The following is a 22141-nucleotide window of genomic DNA, read 5'->3' as shown; positions in this document are numbered from 1 at the left end:
TTTTGCTCTGGCGCATTATCACTTCTGCAAGATGACAGGTGATGTGACAGAATCGGCCCTTTTGCCACCCCAGGTCCCTTATCCGGAGGATGGACTCATTGTGCGACATGAACTGAAGCGTCATAAAGACTGATAATAGCGCTGTTCTCTGAAACCCCAAAGGTCTTTTCCTAGCTTGCATTAAGCACGAGGCGTCTTGCTTCGAATAAAGACAAAATGTCAGGACAATCCAGGAGGAACCGAGGAAAAAGGCTGAACAACTCCCTGCCCCTTAAAATATCCAGCACTGGGTTGTAATAGTTTCTCGAGTGCCCGTCTGTTATCGTAAACAACACGTTAAAATGTGTTCCGAGAAGCCTATCCACAAAATGGCATGACAGACTCAAGTGAGTGAATTGAATACAGAATGACATTTGGAATGTTGTCAAAGCAAGCTATTGAGATTAATGTGCAGCTTCCCAAACTCCGCTGATTCCTCCAAACAACGGTTTCAGCGCCAAAGTTTGTTGCTGCTGTTGTTGGGTGAAGGGGGTGTTATTAGACACATTTACAAGCAATGTCATCATCATTATGGTGTTAGTACATGCATTTGCATGTAAGACCTTGCAAGGTTTCGTCACGGCTTCACACATGCATCTGGCCCCGGAGTTTAGCCGAGCAAGGCATGGAGTCAGAGGCTGCAATGTCGCCGGCTAAGAAACCAGACCAAGTGTCTGACTTTGAGTCCAACATCCAATAAATATTTATTGCTCACAGGCCATTACCAATGTAGTAGAGTGCCTATTTGGAACGTGGGTGGCGCTGTGGGTTAAACCACAGAGCCTAGGACCTGCCGATCAGAAGGTCGGAGGTTCGAATCCCCGCAGCGGGGTGAGCTCCCATTGCTCGGTCCCTGCTCCTGCCAACCTAGCAGTTCGAAAGCACATCAAAGTGCAAGTAGATAAATAGGTACCGCTCTGGCGGAAAGGTAAATGGTGTTTCTGTGCACTGCTCTGATTTGCCAGAAGCGGCTTAGTCATGCTGGCCACATGACCTGGAAGCTGCACACACTCCCTCGGCCAATAAAGCGAGATGAGCGCCGTAATCACAGAATCGGTCACGACTGGACCTAATGGTCAGGGGTCCCTTTACCTTTACCTAGAGTGCCTATTGGCACAAATATGGGTAAATACAATCTCCACTTAGACAGCCAGTGTGGTGTAGTGGTTAGAGTATCAGGCTAGGACCTGGGAGAGAAAAGAGTTCAAGTCCCCACTCAGCCACAAAGCTTGCTGGGTGACCTTGGGCCAGTTGCTATCTCACAGGGTTCTTGTGGGGACTGAACGAGGAGAACAATGTATATCACCTTGAGCTCCTTGAAGAAAAGGGAAGGATGCAATCAATCATTGAATTAATCAATGCAATAAAATGCAATAAAAATTAAAATAAACCTCAAAACATCCTGAAGTTCATTTTAAGATTTAACTTGCTCAAATTAACAAGTCTCCTTTACAGACCACACTAACAATTTGTTCAAGATTCTCACTTGGATTTTCTTCAGAGCAACTGTAGGCAGCACAGATTGATAAGATATACAGTAGTAATATTATTATTATTATTATTATTATTATTATTATTATTATTATTATTATTATTATTTTATTATTTATACCCCGTCCATTTGGCTGGGCCTCCCCAGCCTCTCTGGGCGGCTTCCATAGAAACCAAAAATACAGTAAAATCACACGTTAAAAATTTCCCTAAACAGGGCTGCCTTAATGTCAGGTAGTTGTTGTTCTCTTTGACATCTGGTAGGAGGGCATTCCACAGGGCAGGCGCCACTACCGAGAAGGCCCTCTGCCTGGTTCCCTGTAGCTTTGCTTCTCGTAATGAGGCAACCGCCAGAAGGCCCTCGGCGCTGGACCTCAGCGTCCGGGCAGAATGATGGGGGTGGAGATGCTCCTTCAGGTACTCCTATTCACCGAATGACAAGTAAATTGCTACATTTTATACTGGCCACCCACTACATTGCTAGTGAAGCAGACTGAGTTTGTGACTTTGAGTCTGATGTGGCGCACTAAATCGAAGGTTGCCAAGCAGGAGCCCCCTGGACCAGATACCACAGACACCAGATAGCATAGATACCAGAACCTTCACAGACACTTCCCTGTGGGCCTGAGGAACTAAGTGCCTTCCAGCCCACCATGCTGGCCCAACACTGCATGGAACACACCCGGCAGAAGGTCAGGGACTGCAGGATAATATAAAACCCTATTTCTATGCATAACGCAGACAAACATGAAGCTTTCATTGAGATGTTGGGACAAATGACCTTGAAGCCAGTTTCTATTTGGCTTCTTTGAATACAGGAAAGTATGCTGTATTAATTTTTTCATTTGCCCCTCCCACCCCCAAAAAAGCCCACCAAAGCCCAGAATATATTTGTGGCCTTTGAACTGGTCATATAGATATCGGAACATGATCCAAAGCTCTTTTTAATTAAAGCATCCGAAACCACCTTTACGTATTTTGCAAGGTTGATAACCGGCAAATTTATTTCACAGTCAACATTTTCTGAGTATATTTACACTCCGCAAATATATTAATTCTTGGCTTCATAACTCAAACTCCCTGGCTCCCTGAGCTGCTATTTAAATTGAACACGGGTGAACAACAGACGGCTTTAAATGCTCCCAGATTGCAGCCATCTTCGTGTTAGCTAACAAGGATCTAAGGGTAAAGATTCTTTTAGAGCAATCTGTGAAAACAAATTCATAAGGGCAGATCATACAAAGGCTTAGTTTTGTGTGTGTGCGTGTGGGGCTCTTCAAAACACAACATTCTCCTAAAGCAAAGGTTAATTCTAGGGCAGCAGTAGGAAAGCTGTGGTCCTCCAGTGATTGCTGGATGTCCATTTCCATTAGCACTGATTGGCAGTCCAGCAAATAAGGAGGTCCGTGGGTTCCCCACTCCTATTCTAGAGCAACAACATACCGATTTTAATTGTTATGTCATCTTTAAATAATGTGGATCTTGTACAACACTCTTTATTAAAATTGACACAATCCAGAATCTTCTAAACAGCAGGACAACTAACACATTTTGCAGACGGGTGAAATAGGGGCGCAATGCGCACAGACTCACTCCATTTCTATGGCTTTAGTTTCAATATTATGCTTACTGCAATTGTTAATGTATTTCTTCACAAAGTATAGGTTGCAGTTTGTGCTCAATAGGATCCTCATTAACTTACACTTAAGATAAAAAAAAATGAATAATTTAAAATAAAACCAAGCAATGTAAACCATCATTTAAAAATGTAAAACGAATGAAGCCACAGGGAACACAACACCACCATAGCAGCTCGAATTTATGTCTCTTACAATCAGGTGAAAATCCTTGGCAGTCCTCTTAAAAGACAGTCCTCTTAAAAGACAGCCAAGAGCAGGACTGCCTGGCATCCTAGAAGAGATCATTCCCTAGGGAGGGTCCCCACTCTAAAAAGACCCTACCCTTTGTAACCATATACAGAGCAGGATCTCAGTGCATGATCTGAACACACAGAATACCCTCCAACTGCCCCGAAAACACAAAGATGGTCTTGAAAGCCCTTAAGCCATCATGGCTTTGCACTTCTTAACAGAGAGTCCCAAATTTCCAAGGGGTCTTCCCTTCAGCACAGCGTTTCAATGTGCTACTGGAAGTTCGATTCCATGCATTCCTTTAACACATTTCTTAGATCTATGCCTCCCGCTCACTTCCTCCTCCACTCAATATGGCGTCACTTCCTGTTTTTATGAGAACAAGATCTGGGACACCTAAATGCCCCTAAGAAGGGTTATCACCATTTATCTGATCCTCATTCGCTTGGTCCCCCATAAAGTGGGTGAATGGAGGAGCAAAGGGGGTGGGGCCTGTCTACGAGGCCACTGCCATGGCTGCCGAGGGGATTGGGGGCACTGAAGAAGAAGAGTTTGGATTTGATATCCGGCTTTCTCACTACCCGAAGGAGTCTCAAAGCGGCTAACATTCTCCTTTCCCTTCCTCCCCCACAACAAACACTCTGTGAGGTTAGTGGGGCTGAGAGACTTCAGAGAAATGTGACTGGCCCAAGGTCACCCAGCAGCTGCATGTGGAGGAGCAGGGAAGCGAACCCGGTTCACCAGATTACGAGCCTACTGCTCTTAACCACACTGGCTCCCACACGGAAGGGTCCCCTTTATGGTTGCTTGGCTCTGGCTGATAAATACTGACCTAGTGTAGAGAAAAAATGCCCACATATCTGTTTAGGGTCTGAAGCACACCGACATCTGTGTGTGCTTGCTCAAACTATGGCTAATTTCTGTTCACACTTGCATAGGACGCAGCTCGACTTCTGAGTTGTTATATGCTGTCAGTCCTATACCACTAGACTCTCAGGGTTGCTATCATCATTCCAAAGGCTGCAGTTTCTTGCAGAAGAATTGTTTTAAAATAGATACAGGTTTTCCTGTTCATAATTAATACATTCATTTATTTACAACATTTTAATCCAACCATATCTTAATTCAAATCAAAGTGATCATTCAGTACGGTGGCAAGTCTTTTCACATAGCATTCTGCTCTTCAGTCGTCTTACTAGATAAAAGTGTGTGTTTTTTGGAAAAAAACACACACCCAGAATTGCTTCATTTGAGCTGAGCAGCGTTATAATTACTTGGGGGAGTTTAAAGAATTAGATAATCAAGATAACTCTGCAAGGTCAATAAATAAGAAGTGAAAAGGAAATTAAGCCAAAGTTAAGGAACAATAAACTGAGACTATTTTTAAATGGGGCATAATATTGGATGCTAATATATTTCTGATATGATATAGACTCCCCCCCCCACTCTTCCCCAAATACTACTGACAGTCGTGACATATGCCTAACACCTCATGTTTTGCAATAAGCTGACAAACAAAGTAGCACCTAAGCCTTTTGCAAATTTATATTCTGAGATCAATTTCCCAAGACTATGCATGCAAGCGACTTTAAGGTACTTGGTCATAACTGTCAACGTTTCCCTTTTTTAAAGGGAAATTCCCTTATTCTGAATAGGATTCCTCGCAAGAAAAGAGCACCAGTGATTTCCATGCACTCATAAACCATTAAACCAGCTTTTTGCCAGGTCAGCCTTGCCAGGTACTTGATGTTAATTTAGGAAGAGCACTCTGTAGAATGAACATATTTTCATAAATGTTCAGATTCCCCATGAATGGAACAGAATTATGCCAGACAGGTTGACACCAGACAGTTCTAGATAATTCCATCCCCCCTTCTCTCCAGTAAACACCCAACACTGTAAAGTAAACCTCAAAGTACTAATTATCTAAATAGCTGGCTAGCCTTCTCTTAACCAAAGCAACCTGGATGTGAAAAATGAGCAATCCTAATTAAACACGCTGTGTTTCTTGGCGTTGCAGTGATTGCTTGGCATCATAGCTTGCTGATCAAGTGCCCTTCTGAACTTGAGGCTAATGAAGTGGGGTTTTACCTAGAGAGCTGTGAAATGTCCATGTTTATGATGAAAACATTATCAGCCTGCAGTTGTTTTCAAAGGCATTAAGTTGACACAGCAGGAGCACATGATATTGCTCATTAAAGTGCTAATTGCAGGATAGAATAGGACCTCACCACTCACTCCAAAGCCTTCTTCAAACCTTCCTTGTTTGTATAGGCCTAAACCAGAGGTGGTCAATTGCTAGCATATGGGCAGAATCCAACCCCAGTGCAATTCTATTTGACCCCAAACAGTCCAGACAAATTTCAAACTAAATGCGTAGAAAGTTTGCTCCACATTTTACCCATAAGAAGGAGATGGAAACATTTCACGTATTTAACATTACATTTCACCAAATGTTTTTTATACAACATCCCAAATCTTTGCAAAATTGTGAATCTTTTACTGCAATATGACTTCATTAAAGAAGAAGAAGAAAAGGACGAGGAGGAGGAGATTTCCTTTCCAGGGTGGGCAAAACCAGTTTTAAAATACAATGCTTACAACAGTTACAATCAAGATAATGGGGCAGTTCCTAAAATATAGACACTTACAACCTGAAAGGGGGTCAACATTATGTTGCATAAAGGTATATAATCAGTGCACTGTAGGGAGAAATGGAGGCCCAGTTTATTACAGAAGGACTAGTTCTTCTGCTCTACAGTTCAGTAAACAGATTCCCAAGCCAGCATAAAAGACTCATAAAAGAGTAGCCTACAAGCCACTTAAAATAACATACCCATGGCTTCTTCACACTTCTGCTTGTCCCGTTCCTAGAAAACATGGGTCAGAGTGGTTTTCTGCCACTCAGTGACCCACACTTTCTAGGCATAGCTCTGAATGGTTCCCCCCTTGTCCCACACCTTTCCCAGGGAAAAGCCACTCTTTAGCTCTAAACCAGAGAAAACGTCAATCCAGAGAAAACCTGAACTACTGTTTTGCTCAGAATGAATGCTAAAGAGAGGTTTTCCCTGGGGGAAAGCAGCGGAACAAAAGGAAGTGTGGATAAGTTCTAAGTAGAGTCTTTGAGGTTTTGTCTCTTCCATGTGCTGAATACCTTCAGATCCCGGAGATGCTAATGAGAACTGGCAGCAACTAACAGGAATGATCTGAACCTCGGAGGAAGCTTCAGATAACATCTCCATTGGTAAGGAAAGTTGCCAGTAGCATACCCAACTTTCAACCAACATTTTCAAAGGTTAGGCAGCCACATGAAATTTCAGTGACCCTGTGAAAAACATGATAGTTTGGATCCACCTTTTCCCATTATTATTATTGTTGATGGGGGGCAAGAAGAGAGAGAGAGAGCAAAAAAGTGAGCCATTAGCACTAAATTTACTATTGTCTGTTCAAATTCATAATATTTAAAAGCAAAGCATAAGGAAGCATCGGAAAGAACAAAGTCAAAAAGAACAAGATCAAAGTCAAAAAGAACAAGATCAAAATCAACCTGGCCTCTCTTTAGGATTCCCCTGGCAAAGTTACAGGAAGACAACTAACAGCCTCCTCTTTATGTGTTTACTCAGAATGTTTCCTTAAGCCCTATCGCATTGGGGTTAAGAGGATTTACACCCAAGAAAATGTGCACAGGCTGACAACAACTGTAATCTTATTCGCACTTAGGGGAGCAAGTCCTGTTGGACTCAGTGGGGCTGACGTCTGAGTGGTAATAACGTTATGAGTTGTGGGTGCCAGGGTTTTGGGGTGCCAGATTCCCCATAACTCCTGATAGATGTGGCAGTCTGTTAAATGCATGATGCTAGACAAAGGAACAGTAGACCATGGCTGATTTCTGCTGGCATGGGAGAAGCAAGAACCGCTTGGAGAGTAATGGTGTGAGCCCCTCCATCATAGCTTCAGGTTGTATATATGTGTGAATAAACCATATATCACAAAGACACCCCAGTCTGTGTTGTGCCTCATTTCCAAAGGAAACACAAACTCTGGGAAAGTGCCTGTACCTTTGGAATCCTGCACCGCTCAGAGATTGGGGTGGCGTGTAGCAATACATAATATTAGGCTGCATTATTACGGCATGGCATGATTTCAAGTATTTCCTTATATAAAGCAGAATCACCTGATAATTACAAGGTCACAGCTGATGTCTGTTTTAAAGCACAATAAAAGATAAAGCAGGCAGATTTCTCCAAAGAAAGTGGGTATTGGTTTATTAAGATCCCAACATACATGTCAAGTGCTACATTTCTTATTTAACCAGAGGTCCCGTTGAATCCCTAAGGGGTTTGTTTAATCAATACAGATCTACTCCCAACCAGCCAATACCAGCTTGGATCATGCAGAGGTTGGGAGCACAAGACCTTGCAGGACCTCTAATGCTTTTGTAACAACCAACCCATGGTGAGTTGCAGTAAGAGATCAGGGGCACGAAAGCTCTAGTGGGATGGATTCTATCCATGGGTTTACTTTGCCTGTTTTTGGTACAGTGGGTTCACAGCATGAACAAGACCAATGCTAAAACAACAACAAATAATTTCTGCCGACTCCCCCCGCCGCCAAATGCCTCCGAGTTCTTCTGCGATCGATACCTACCTCTGTGACGTTTTCTTATATTTTCTCCTGCAGAAAAAGAACATAAATAAACATGAGGAATAAGAAGGGTCAGCCTAGGATGTGGATGGAGATGTGAATGGATCGGTGTTTTCAATAATGGGAAGAGGTGAAGCTTTAGCATAAGATCTGAAGGACAAGTTTTTTGGTGAAGAACCTCCAGAGAAGGTAACTCCTTGGAGTCAAAAGAAATGTGCCATTTCTCTGCCATGCATATCCACCGTTCCAGTCATCATAACCAGGCAATAAAAATCCCTGGTATTATAAATCTTCCATTTGCATGTTACAGCTGAAAACAACACAGACACAAGAGCAGTTGCCTCCCAGTCTGGTCTATACAGCAGCAATCACCTCTCATTTCTCGTTGGCATTTATTTGTGTTTTCAGCATAACTCCCACAAAAGTCTGATCATCAATCACCAAGGCTGTCTAGAACTTAGCAACTGAAGTGGACAAAAGCAGCCTCTGAGCAGCAACCCCCAAGAGCAGTACAAAAGTCAACTGAAGGGCAATGGATTAATATACCGCTTTAAACTGATGCATATAAACAGTGCATCTGCACACAAAATAGGTAATAAGTTAAAATGCAAATCATGAGTCACAATTACAGCAACATATATGGACTTCAAGAAGAATGTATGAAGGGAGGGGGAGTACTGGTGGGCCTTAAATGAGGTAAGTCTCAGGTAAAAAAGAATGTTTTTAGCACGGACCAGAATATAATCAGATTTGGTGCCTGCCTTATGTACACGGAAATGGGGAATACACAGCTAAAGGGATTTCCATACTGAACAGATCACCTATATATGATTCTGCCACAAAGAGAAAGACAGACATGTTACAGGAAGACAATTTATACTCTCTTCTGTAATTTTTAGGGGACGCGGGTGGCGCTGTGGGTTAAACCACAGAGCCTAGGGCTTGCCAATCAGAAGGTCGGTGGTTCGAATTCCCGCAACGGGGTAAGCTCCCATTGCTCTGTCCCAGCTCCTGCCAACCTAGCAGTTCGAAAGCACCAAGTGCAAGTAAATAAATAGGTACCGCTCTGGCGGGAAGGTAAACAGCGTTTCCATGCACTGCTCTGGTTCGCTAGAAGTGGCTTAGTCATGCTGGCCACATGACCTGGAAAAACTGTGGACAAACATTGGCTCCCTCGGTCAGTAAATTGAGATGAGTGCCACAATCCCAGAGTCGTCTGCGACTGGACCTAACGGTCGGGGTCCCTTTACCTTTACCTGTGTAATTTTTAGGGCTGATTGCACCTCTCACCACTCAATGATTATTAGGTGATCTGCGGAGGGTCTGTACCTCTGTAGAAGAGCACATGTTTTTAACAGTCCCAAGTTTGATTCCCAGCATTTACACCTAATGAGCCTTTGGTGACAGGACTTCAAAGACCCATGCCTGGAACCCAGGAACAGCCCTGTCAGTCAAAGCAGACCACACCGGGTAATTAGACCAACCACCCTTCCCATATGTTTTGGAATACAAATCCCATCAGCCGCAGCCATGGTGTCTGTAGTCCAAAATATAGGAAGGGCACCAGATTGAGGAGGATTCAGACAGCCCCTTGGTTTGACCCAGCAAAGTATTTGATCTGCTAAGACATATGCACACGTTGTCACTTGATGTTGTTGAAATCAAGCCTTGTCAGAGGAATGTGCCACTCTCCAGGCACCCAGCTGATTTCCTTGTTGACCTCCCCGTCTGCGACTCCCGGCAGGACACAGGCGAGGCCTCTATTGGCGATCCTCCTCAAACGTGAGAAGAACACACCACTCCTTCCCTCTCCTCCCTGCCATCCCCAGGGAGGGGAAAGAGACAGACAGAAATGTATTTACATGCCTTTATTTCTGTCTTTTGCAGCAGTACAGAGAAATATGTCTGCACTCTCTTAACATCAACAGCAAAGAGAGTATAGACTCCACCCATGTACTTCCAGTACAGGTCAGATGACACACTGAGCTAACATCCGGTGCTCAGTACAGTGAATGGACTGCCCCTTTCTTCCCACGGTAACAGTCACAAACATCAACATCCTGTTTGGCTTTCCAGCCAGCTGCAGCTGCTGCTCGCTGCTGCATTGCTCCTTTTTCGTAACAGATGTTACAGACATCAAGTGATTTGCATACACATGATGCTAGTGACTTTTCCCAACTCCTCTCCCCAATTTTGCCCTCTTGCCACTGCCCTCAATTGGCAGGGGTTTCGCCCATTTTATCCTCTCAATGGCCTCCCATTCAAAGTGATTCCCAATACGTCCCCTGAAAAAATGTAAGCTGTTGACGCTCAAAAAGTCTCCGATATAATGGTTGCTTGAACTTCTTTTTCCCTCCTCAGTACAGGAGCCCAGAGTCTGACCACTGGGAGCGAGTTTTCAACATGCCCTCTTTGTTCATACCTTCTCTTAGAGATTTGACAGCAGATCTTCGAAACAGCCAGCCATGGGATGTCGTAATAGTCAGCGATACACATAGGAATGTGCAAATTCCTGGAAGTCAGGAATATAAGGTAAGGGTAAAGGGACCCCTGACCATTAGGTCCAGTTGTGGCTGACTCTGGGGTTGCAGCGCTCATCTCGCTTTATTGGCCGAGGGAGCCGGTGTACAGCTTCCGGGTCATGTGGCCAGCATGACTAAGCCGCTTCTGGCGAACCAGAGCAGTACACGGAAACACTATTTACCTTCCCGCTGGAGCGATACCTATTTATCTACTTGCACTTTGAAGTGCTTTTGAACTGCTAGGTTGGAAGGAGCAGGGACCGAGCCATGGGAGCTCATCCCATCGCGGGGTTTCAAACTGCCAACCTTCTGATCGGCAAGTCCTAGGCTCTGTGGTTTAACCCACAGCGCCACCCACGTCATGAATATACAGAGGCAGCCTTCTTGCTAACAATGGGAAGCTGCAATATGTGGGTGCAGGAGGTTGAAAGAAGTTAGAAGAAAGGAAAAAATAGATCGTTTCACTTTAAGAAGGTACGATTGCTGCAATTTTGTCTAAGATGCATTAAAGTTCTCAGGATTGAAATTAGCCAGTATCTTGGATTTGCCCATTACTATGATCAAATGGCAATTTCTTCAAGACCATTCACACATGCCTCTCTCGGATGCAACTACCTACAGAAGATTTATCCAATGCAGGGATAACTTTGCAGTTAATTATGACAGCAGAACAACGTGAGGGAAAGCTGTCAAATGCAGAGGTTTGCATTGGTTCATGTGACTGCAACTCACAACTTCAACAGACCATACAAAGCGGCCCTCGGAAGTGAAGGGATCTGAAAAAAAGTGGAAGGGTTTTTCTCCACATAAAATAATGGGGGGGGGGAGTCAATTCCCGAGAAGAATAGTCCCCCTTCTACTTTACCACATGATTTTATATTAGTCAAACGAGTTGCTTCTTCACTCCTACTCAGGTTTTAAAAATAATCTGAATTGCTTTAAGTTAAGCTCAACTCCAGATAACTCTTTAGTAATTGACACTGCACGTCTCTCTATTTATTGTATCTGATGTTTCTTAAGTAAATTGAGCAAATTTGCAAGTGAGAATATCTTTTTTGTTTCCCAGCCAACTGAGCGCCACTTTGAACCTGTCATGTTAAAAGTTAATTTGTACATTTATCACCAGTTTTTAAAGTATGGTGACTCATGGCATTATACATGTTATAGAAGCCAAATGTTACTCATGTCAAAGTTTGAGCCTTTGGAGTTGTGGGCCTTCTCTAGGGATGGGTGACTTTCTCAGTTTTTGTTTCTCTCCATTTTCCCCCAATTTTAAATTAATTTCTATGTCATTAAAAGTCTTCAGCAAATTTATCCCAATATGCACATGTTTGTATGTGCTTTAACCTAATAAACACATCTTTGCAAAGCAGGTTCCCCTTTATAATGCATTTTTATATCATACCTTTCAGTAATATAGCCATTTAATGCACACTTTACACTAGTAATATGCATTTTTGTACACAATACGTGGTGGGAGAACTGTGTTGCAAAATACAGACATGTGCGAATTTAGGAGGATGGCTGAGTTTTAGTTCATCTGTTGTTTTAGAAAGTGTGAATTAGCTAGGTTCACCTTTTGTGCCAACAATCACATTTACACACACACACACACCCGCCCCCTTCCCTAGCCTTGGCAAAATTGCTGCTGATAGCACATGAGATGAAAAAGTCCATTCACAACACTCTTCTTTTAGCTGTTAATTCTCAAGGAACATGTGGAGCTCAAATGAGATCAATAGAACGAGAGCGTTTAAAACTGGATTAATTCTCTAGGATGTGATAATTCTTTTTTATGAGATTTATAATTCATCATTTTGGAATATCTGTCAACATTTAGAAATCGACCACTTAACGCATGCCCAACCATGTCTGTCTCCATACTGTATTCTCCTTGCATCTTGAAAGCAACGATCTAAACATCAGAACGTCTTGCAGAACACTATAGGTAAGTAGAGTTAACAGAAACAGCAAGTGAGGTTTTATACTTGTTTGGGAACTGTGCCACTTCAGATAGCATGTGGAAGATTGTGTGGCTGAATGCTTTGGCATGAAAAGAAAAATATATTGCTGCAGATTTTTAACGTATCATACAGGATTAGAATAACACGGAGGTGGCACTATATGTGTGGTCTTAAACTCCTTGAAGGGAAGGTGTGATTTAAACATAATAATATAATGCAATGCAAAGCTATATAAATGTACAGAGCTACATGCATACACTGGTCATCGCCCCAGTATACCTGAAGGAGCATCTCCACTGAAGTCTAGGGCCAAGTGCCTTCTGGCGGTTCCCTCATTGCGAGAAGCGAAGTTACAGGGAACCAGGCAGAGGGCCTTCTTGATAGTGGCTCCTGCCCTGTGGAATGCCCTCCAAAGGAACTATTTGACATTTAGAAGACATCTGAAGGCAGCCCTGTATAGGGAAGTTCTTAATTTAAAAAAAAATTACTGATGTTTTAATGTATTTTTAATCTCCTGTTGGAAGCCACCCAGACTGGCTGGGGAAACCCAGCCAGATGGGTGGGTTATAAGTAAATTATTATTATTATTATATTATTATTATTATTATTAATTTATTTATTTATACCCCACCCATCTGGCTGGGTTTCCCCAGCCACTCTGTGTGGCTTCCAACAGAACATTAAAATACAATAACCTATTAAACATTAAAAGCTTCCCTAGACAGGGCTGCCTTCAGATGTCTTCTAAAAGTTTGGTAGTTGTTTTTCTCTTTGACATCTGGTGGGAGGGCGTTCCACAGGGTGGGTGCTACCACCGAGAAGGCCCTCTGCCTGGTTCCCTGTAACTTGGCTTCTCGCAGCAAGGGAACCGCCAGAAGGCTCTCGGAGCTGGACCTCAGTGTCCAGACAGAATGATGGGGATGGAGACGCTCCTTCGTGTATACTGAATAATAATAATTTTCTAGTTATTATTTCCATGTTTGACCAGCAGCAGGGTGTTGGTGGTGTCATAGACACTTGCTAAGAGGGTGAAGGGAGATGCTCAAGGAGCTCAGTGCAGTGCAAGCACGGCAGCAGAAGTGACCCAACGCTCCTGCCACCATCCCCGTACCACACTGGCCTCCTCACCCCTTGCCTCCTGGTAAGCAGCAGGGATGCTCATGACAAGGAAGCCAGACTCTGCCTTATCAACTGCTGCTGTGTCAAACAGTTTCTTGCCCAGAAGCTATGTCAGCTGTATATACAGTGGTACCTCAGGTTACATACACTTCAGGTTACATACGCTTCAGGTTACAGACTCCGCTAACCCAGAAATAGTGCTTCAGGTTAAGAATTTTGCTTCAGGATGAGAATAGAAATTGTGCTCCGGCGGCACAGCAGTAGCAGGAGGCCCCATTAGCTAAAGCGGTGCTTCAGGTTAAGAACAGTTTCAGGTTAAGAACGGGCCTCCAGAACGAATTAAGTACTTAACTCGAGATACCACTGTATATGAATTTGGGGGCAGGAAGTGGTTTATCTAGGTTAGCATGGGATCGGGCTGCTTCCAGTACAGGGACTGGAGAACCTACACTGTGCCTATCAGAGTACGTTGCACAGACCTTTGGATCTGGACCAATGGCAGTGGAAGCACGAGGAACAGGAATATAATATTTGTAAAGCCATTATTTTACTCCATTGATTATCAACTCTTATTTTTACAGTCACCTATGTCAAGAGCTAAACTCCCTGCAGACTAATGGGGTCATTTAAATAAATTGAAATCTTCTCTGCCAGGCAGCTCAATATGCAAAATCAATACCCCATGCATTTTCTACTAATGCTGTTGCCATTACAGTAAAATTAATGGTGCAAAAACTAAACAGTATTACTGCCTTTATTAATAAACAGCATAAATCAAATTGGAACTGATTGCCAGTATATTCCAGCTTCTGTATGACTGGGAGCAGTTAGAAAACTGGAGGTGTGTTAGTTTTATTTATTTGTTTTACTGGTATTAGGTTGTGTGTGTTTTTTAATTTGGCGAATTTTCAGGAGCTTGCCACCTACCTAGGCCTAATAGAAAAAGAGAAATGGTTTTTTTAAACAAACAACAACAACAAACCACAACTGCAATTAGTTCCAGTTACAGGTAGGTAGCCGTGTTGGTCTGCCATAGTCAAAACAATTTTTTTTTTCCTTCCAGTAGCACCTTAAAGACCAACTAAGTTAGTTCTTGGTATGAGCTTTCGTGTGCATGCACACGAAAGCTCATACCAAGAACTAACTTAGTTGGTCTTTAAGGTGCTACTGGAAGGGAAAATTTTTTTGTTTTAACAGCAATTAGTGTTAATCATTTCTGTAGCACTTTTGAGTATTCAAAGTCTTTTGCTGTTGATATTTCAACTACAGTTATTCATTTGGGGGAGGAATAAGCATGAACTTCAAAGGATGGCTGTGTTTCAATTTTCATATTGTTTTTGAAAGTGTGAATTTGATAGATTTAGCTTTAAATATGCACCAAATCAAATTTCCCCTGCACCCCTACTCCTGTTTATTGATATATAATGCACATTTGTCTGCATTCCACACACGCTATTAATCAAATCGCTGTGGGGTTTTGATTAAAAACGGAAGAAAATCACAAAAACTAAGGGCTGAGATAATTCTCCTTCGTGTTTTCTAATCCCCACAGACAAACTCACCCTATGTAACTATTGTGCACATCTTCACCAGTTGCTGTTTGAAGAAATATTTGTTCACACTTAGATTAAAAATATGATCCGGTGTTTTCGAGTAGCTATCTGTTAGATCTGTTTTGCAGTGATGGAACATCTGGATCATCCTCTCCCTGCAAATTCTCACCCCTACTGCGCGCACTTTAATTACAGCTTCTCCTTCAACAGGCAAACTGCAAAGCTTCTTAAGGAAGGAACAGAGAGGTGGAAATGACTTCCCCCCCTCTTTAAACCCCGACAAATGTGCAACGCATTGCATGGCAAGACCAAAAACCCATCGCTGATACGAATCGGCTTCCTTGATCTCACTACATTTTTAGCACAGAGGGTGCATACGTGTTTCCTTTACATTGTTTAGTTGCATCTTCCTGACGTGCCTAGGAAAAACGAAACCTACGAAAGCACCTTTTGTCATGGGGGAGGAAGGCAAATTCCCCCACCTCTCATTTGGGAATAAGGACAATCAGCAGAAGAAGCCGTGACAGCACATGTTGTTTTGCTCAAAGTCAAGAAAGCATCTTTTGCTTCCATCCCACTCCTGCTTCAAGAACAAGGCTATTAAATGCACTTCACGGCCGGGGTGGGGAGGAGGTTGAGGGGGATGAAAGGGTGTGGGTTTCATGGCTCAGTCAGAGCCCCCGTGCTGCATTTGTTGACACATGGAAACTTTTGAGGAGCCCCATGGACAGTTGCCCGGTTTCAATTTGTTTGGGGTGGCAGCTACAAAAACAGGAGTCGCCGCCATCCGGGCTGAATATTGGGGAAAGGTTTGGAATTGCATCTGGCCAGGCCGCAAGTGCTTTCAAAGTCCCAGAAGCAAATCCGCATCTTGCTCTAAGCCCTGGTAAACCTATCAGACTCTTGTTTGTTATTGTTGCACCCACCCCCCACCCCCCTGCCGCTGCCACCCGCCTGTCTGCTACTTGACAGCTGGCATGACGCAGAATTATAAATCTCGTGTTTGTGCCAGACCCTTTTCCCAACCCTGGAACAGAGGCTGAAACAGTGGGATTACTGTTCAGCAAGCCGAAGCAGGGGCCACACGCAGGAACAAGTGCAAAGATGCCTTTCCCATTTGGTTGGGCAGGGCCAGTGGGAGTCCAGTGCTTTGCCCAGGTTCATTATGGTCAACCTTGTTTTCATTACTTTTGCTATTTTATTTATGGTAAGCCTGTATATATTCCAAGCTCTTCAATATAAATATTTCCTGGGTGGCACACGGATGAAAAGAGCCTGTTTATTTAATGTTTTACTTACGTTAAGCTTGGAAAAGACATCCTAGCTGTTGGATAGGCGGTGGGTATGATTCATGTTTGCCACAAACAAAGAAGTTAGATGCTTTTTATTAGCCTGGCTTTTGAGGAGATGATGCCCATTATTTTCTAGTCAATAGTGAGGTGCTAAACAAGACTGTTCTGCCTTGTCTTTTCTTGCCAGCATGGATTTAAGTTGACATAAAATGACATGACTGAATAATAAACTGCATGATGGACTGAGGTGAAGTTTATCATTCCTTCACCTTCCAGGATCTTGGGCTTTTTAATTAACTTTGCCTGATATATCGGGTTTTTTTATTGATTCATTATGCATACTTCTGACTTCCTCCGTTGCTTCTTCAACTGACGGTCTGAGCCACCAGCCACAGGATCCAGGCACACTGAGGTTATGGGGTCTGTCTTAAAAGGGAAATGTCGGCCTGAGGATATATCCCTCATCTGTCTAAATCAGAAGGAGGAGTTGAAATAAACTTTTCCAATTTGCACTTTTCAGAACAATATGGCTGAGAGTCTTGAAAGACCTGTTCCCTGCTTTGCAAGCCTTTTCACATTTCGCCTGGGAGGGCGGGGCCTGGACTGACTCCAGCTACAAAAGCTGAGGCTGCTGAACAGACTCTTGGGTTGGGGTATCATTTATGACAGTGTGGGTTGTTGCTGTTATTTATATTAATTGTTTGTGTCTTTATTTTAGATCTTATTACGATGTATGTGGAAATTATTTTATTCAGTTGTGAACTTTTTGATGCTTTATTGTTTATGAGCACTTTTGTTATGTTTGTAAATAAGTAATTTTTTTATGTTGTAAGCCTCATATTTTCTGGGCTTGCTCAGATTGTTTACATGGTGCCCTGGAATCTAGTGTGATAAGGAACAGATTATAAATGCTCCTGATCAATAAACCACTGAATAAATTTAATTTACACCACAATCCAAAACATTTTCACTAATTTCAGTGGAATGTGCCAATAATTAGGTTGACATCCTTTGCATTTTTTAGTTTCATTGAACTTGGTTGAATTTATTTCTATATACAGTGGTACCTCAGGTTAAGAACTTAATTCGCTCTGAGGGTCCGTTCTTAACCTGAAACTGTTCTTAACCTGAAGCACCACTTTAAGTAATGGGGCCTTCCGCTGCCACCGCACGATTTCTGTTCTCATCCTGAATCAAAGTTCTTAACCTGAGGTACTATTTCTGGGTTAGCGGAGTCTGTAACCTGAAGTGTCTGTAACATGAAGCGTCTGTAACCTGAGGTACCACTGTAAATATGCAAAAGATCAGGCGTTAAGGCTACTATCCAATATACATTTACTTGGGAATAAGTGCAACTAAGCTCAGTGGATTTCACTTCCAACTAAATCTGCATAGGATCTGGCTATAGATTATTGCACATGTTGCTTTTTAAACTGTATGAATAAACTTTGCCAGACTGAATCTGAAGCCACAACTTGTGTGCCTGTTGTTAACCGAGGCACAGCTTTTATTGCCACAACAAGATGCAAAATGGCTTTAAAGTGAATTTACAAAAGTTTCACTCCTTTTTTTGCATCTCAGAGATCGACAGAAATGTGCGAGTCACATTGGCCAACACAGTCGAGGCTTCTGTCATTGAATTCATAGACAAAATATCCCTTGCTCTATTCATTCAGATCATAGATGTGATTCTTAGAACTGGCTAAAATGGCTGCAACTGAAAGCATTTGCACATTGACTCTGTTATACAGCCAAATTCTCCAGAGAGATTTAGAAAGGCGGGGAGTGGAGACAGAGAAAGAAGTAGCAGCTCTCACACCTCTGGAAAAGAATTAGCATATTTATATATTTTTTTAACTTAAAAATTGAATAATTTACAGATCTCCAGACAAAGCGGGGCTTTCTGAGGACCTTTGAAAACCTCCACTCCCTGGTGCCAGCTAAAATACCTAGGGGACAAGGGGGACTACTGTGTTAGTCACCCTTTCAGGGGGTTCTCTTCCCCCCGCCACTGCCGCGCCCCCCCCATCACATCATGACAGATCACTGAAAAAGAGGATGCAGAGACTACCAGTATTTGCAGTACCATCTTGTTCTGAAAGAAGAAAGTGGATTGTGGAACTCACAAATGCTTGCTTATATCAGATGCTACAGGGGCAGACACTCAAATTACCTTCAGGCAACAAATTACCTTCAGGCAACAAAAGGTTGGTTTTCCTATGCTAAAAGCAATTAAGAGCCCCATTCCCATTCCTACAAAACCTGGCTGGGTCCTAAATAAGCATTTGCAGTGGAAAGCTCAAATATTTGCAGAATTTAAGGGACTTCCTTGAGTAAGTAAAGGAAAACAGAGGGAACGCTTTAAGGAGACTGAAAACTCGGCTTGGCCAATATTTCAGGAGCCACCACTGTTTGTGGCATATATTATTTGCGCTCATCCGCTGTGTGAAAAAGCAAGAGGCCACATAGCGGTTCAAGGGAGAATATGGGCTAGGAAAGAAAGGTGGTCAGATGTTTCCGTCAAGAGACCCCATTTGTCATTTCCTTTTCAGCTGCATTGAGAGTATGCTGGGGATGGAGTAAGAGCCATTATGAATCGAGCAATTTAGCACTCTAATCCCACAGGCAGGCAAGAAGATTAAAACCGGTTTCTTTCCTCCTCCTCTGCAGTGCTGGGGGGAAGGGGGGACTAGCTATGCTTTTTAAATGCTTTATTATCTAGAATGGATGGCAGCGGGGAAAATCATTCTTTCACACATTTTAGCTCGACTAAATTGGCAAAAAAAATAATAATTTATGCCAGAAAAGTAATCGGTGTGCAATACTTACACATGCATTTATACCTTTAATAAATTTGTTAGCTGCCTTGCAAAAGACTGTATTTTTCCAATGCAGCACGCAGGAGTTAATCAAAACAGCACGCAGGAGTTAATCAAAACAGTTTAAAGCATATGAAAATAATAAACAACACAATAATATTAGGAGAAAGAAATACAAATATGCTGTCTGTTCCAGCCAGTGGCGTAGCGTGGGTTGTCAGCACCCGGGGCAAGGCAAGAAATTTGCGCCCCCTAACCTGTGGATTTGTGCCCCCTTACCTGTGGATTTGCACCCCCAACCCTAACCCCCAGATGTTGCACCCGGTGCGGCCGGGCCCCCCTGCACCCCCCACGCTACACCACTGGTTCCAGCTAGCCAATGGGCTAAAGAGATGACCACCAAGAAACAGTAACGGTCCAAACTGACCCCTCAGTCAACAAGCAGTCAGAAAAAGAAATGTCTACCTAAAGGGAGCAAGGAGGGAATCAGTTGTTTTTCCTGAGAGAAGGGGTTCAATAAATGTGAAAGCACCCCTGAGAAGGTTCTGGAAAACCTTATTCATACAGGCAGGAAACCAGGTTGAAATGCATCTAAATCAGGGGCGAGAAACCTTTCTAGGCAGGTTTTCTTTTTCTTCTTCTTTTTTGAATTTTTTTATTTTCAATGGAGAATCATAACAAAAATTACAAACATTGAATCCAAAATAATACTATACAAACAAACAAAAACCGGAACATACAAAAAAAACAGAAAAGAAAAGGGGGGGAAAGAAACAAAACTAAACTAAACAAAAACGAAAAAGCACACATCTACAAAAAAAACCATATCATTACGTACATAAACACAAATTGACTTCCTTCCTTTGTTCTAAGACCTCAAAAAATTTACTCTTACTGTATTGTTGTGTCTAATTAGATTACTTCCACCTTTGTACTTTTCTTTTTAAACCATTTTTCTTTTTCTTTAACCCTGTAAAGCATCATTCTACGCAGGATGTTCTAGGCAGGTTTTCATCTCCTTTACCTCTTGTGGACCACATTGGACAGCTGGGACCTGTCAATCATCTCACGTCATAATGCTTGTCACATGACTTTGCTGCCTGCAAGGGTCTTCAGGAGGCCTCTCAAAGCACCATTGTTCAGCACTGAGGTCTAGCTCTGAGGGCCTCCTGGCGGTTCTCTCACTGTGAGAAGTGAGGTTACAGGGAACCAGGCAGAGGGCCTTCTTGGTAGTGGCACCCGCCCTGTGGAATGCCCTCCCATCAGATATCAAGGAAATAAGCAACTATCTGACTTTTAGAAGACATCTGAAGGCAGTCCTGTTTAGGGAAGTTGTTAATGCTTGATGTTTTTAATATTCTATTGGGAACTGCCCAGTGTACTGGAGAGGCCCGGCTAGATGGGCGAGATATAAGTAATAAATTATGGTTATTGTTATGATTTTGTGCAGTGCTTTGAATGGGGCTTCTGGAGAAGATATGACAATCAGCTGATTCTCAGAGCTCCGGAAGCTCCACGCAAAGCACTTTGAAAAGGGCTTTGCAGGCATTGTCTATCAGCTGGTGAGCAATGCTTGCAAGCACCCTGTCCTCCAAGCCCTGCCCTTACTTGATTTGGGGGGAGCTGCCCCCCCAGCTACGCCCATGGATAACCCACCATTTTGAGCCCACACAAAACAACCATTCTACTGCTTTTCTGCCACACATTGGCATTAGCAAAAAAAAAAAAAAATCCCCTCTTGATTGGGTGGATGACCCAAATGACAAAACTAAGCTATGCTGGGGTGAGATTGTTAACCCGGAGGTCACTTGTGTGGGATCAGCTTGTTCTGCTTCCAGCCTTCACTCCTGCTGTTTACATAAGCATCTTGCCAAAAGTGAAATCCCGTAGCAACTCACAAGCAAGAGCACCACAGAAACAGTGCTTGTAGGGATAAAATATTCAAAATCCTAACCCTTTGGCTTTGTTACAGGACAGCTACCCCCCACCAGCCTTGGTCCAGTATATCTGAAGAAGCGTCTCCATGCCCATCGTTCAGCCCGGACACTGAGGTCCAGCGCCGAGGGCCTTCTGGCAGTTCCCTCCCTGCGAGAAGTGAGGTTACAGGGAACCAGGCAGAGGGCCTTCTCAGTCGTGGCACCCGCCCTGTGGAACGCCCTCCGATCAGATGTCAAGGAAATAAACAACTACAGTCATACCTCACGTTACAGCTGCTTCAGGTTGCGTTTTTTCGGGTTGTGGACTGCCGAAACCCAGAAGTACCAGAACGAGTTACTTCCGGGTTTCGGCAGTCACGCATGCACAGAAGCGCTAAATCTCAACCTTCATGTGCGAAGTTGCGGGTTGCGAACGCTGTGGGCTGCAGACGTGCACCCCGCATGGATCACGTTCGCAACCTGAGCATCCACTATATCTGACTTTTAGAAGACATCTGAAGGCAGCCCTGTTTAGGGATGTTTTTAGTGTTTGATGTTTTATCGCATTATTATTATTATTATTATTATTATTATTATTATTATTCTAGGAGCTGCCCAGAGTGGCTGGGGAAACCCAGCCAGATGGGCAGGGTATAAATAATAAATTATTATTATATTATTATTACCATTCACTACCCGCAGCTCAGAGGTTTGGTGGAAAGGGAGCCATACATAATGACAGAACAGAAATTGGTAGGAAATGCAGTTGGCAAAATGTCCTGGAAAAACAACTTTTTGAACCACCTGTTAGAGATTATTATTAGATCCCAAAGGCTGGGGAGAGGCTAGTCTGACGGTCTTATGGTTGGCTCCATAGGATGGGCCATTCAACCCTTAGCTCTGTTCCCAGT

General features: G+C 43.1%; 1 protein-coding gene across 5 annotated transcripts in view; it reads right to left on the bottom strand.

Annotated features, from left to right (window-relative positions):
• Positions 1 to 22141, bottom strand: part of PDE1C (phosphodiesterase 1C) — a 271452-nt gene that overhangs the window by 130768 nt on the left and 118543 nt on the right. The window contains exon 2 of one of the 5 annotated variants that reach the window (XR_014173168.1): positions 8049 to 8075. The exons of the other annotated variants lie outside the window; for them this stretch is intronic. The gene's annotated coding sequence lies outside the window, so the exon portion shown is untranslated. The remainder of the gene's footprint in view (positions 1 to 8048; positions 8076 to 22141) is intronic. 5 annotated transcript variants of the gene reach the window in all.

Source organism: Podarcis melisellensis (genome assembly GCF_964234715.1).
Source record: "Podarcis melisellensis genome assembly, chromosome: 12".
Taxonomy (NCBI): domain Eukaryota; kingdom Metazoa; phylum Chordata; class Lepidosauria; order Squamata; family Lacertidae; genus Podarcis; species Podarcis melisellensis.
Note: the sequence above shows the minus strand (reverse complement) of the source record. Positions and strands in the feature narration are given on the sequence as shown.